Source organism: Anguilla anguilla, chromosome 15 (genome assembly GCF_013347855.1).
Source record: "Anguilla anguilla isolate fAngAng1 chromosome 15, fAngAng1.pri, whole genome shotgun sequence".
Taxonomy (NCBI): domain Eukaryota; kingdom Metazoa; phylum Chordata; class Actinopteri; order Anguilliformes; family Anguillidae; genus Anguilla; species Anguilla anguilla.
The window spans coordinates 31,707,378-31,707,595 of NC_049215.1; positions in this window are offsets into that span (position 1 = coordinate 31,707,378).

Here is a 218-nt window from a genome sequence, read left to right on the forward strand (position 1 = left end):
GGAACTGTCCTAACAAAGGCATATTAATATATTTATTAATTGCCCCACCCCCCCCCCCACCCCCTCAGGTTTTAAGAAGAAAGACAAATTATGCCCCACATAAGATGCCCCAAGAGTCAGGTGATCCAAGCCTGGCCAATCACAAATCTAACTGTGAAAAAAACTAGTTGAAATGAATTTCCCGAATCATTCCAAAACTGTGACCGATGGATTTCGGG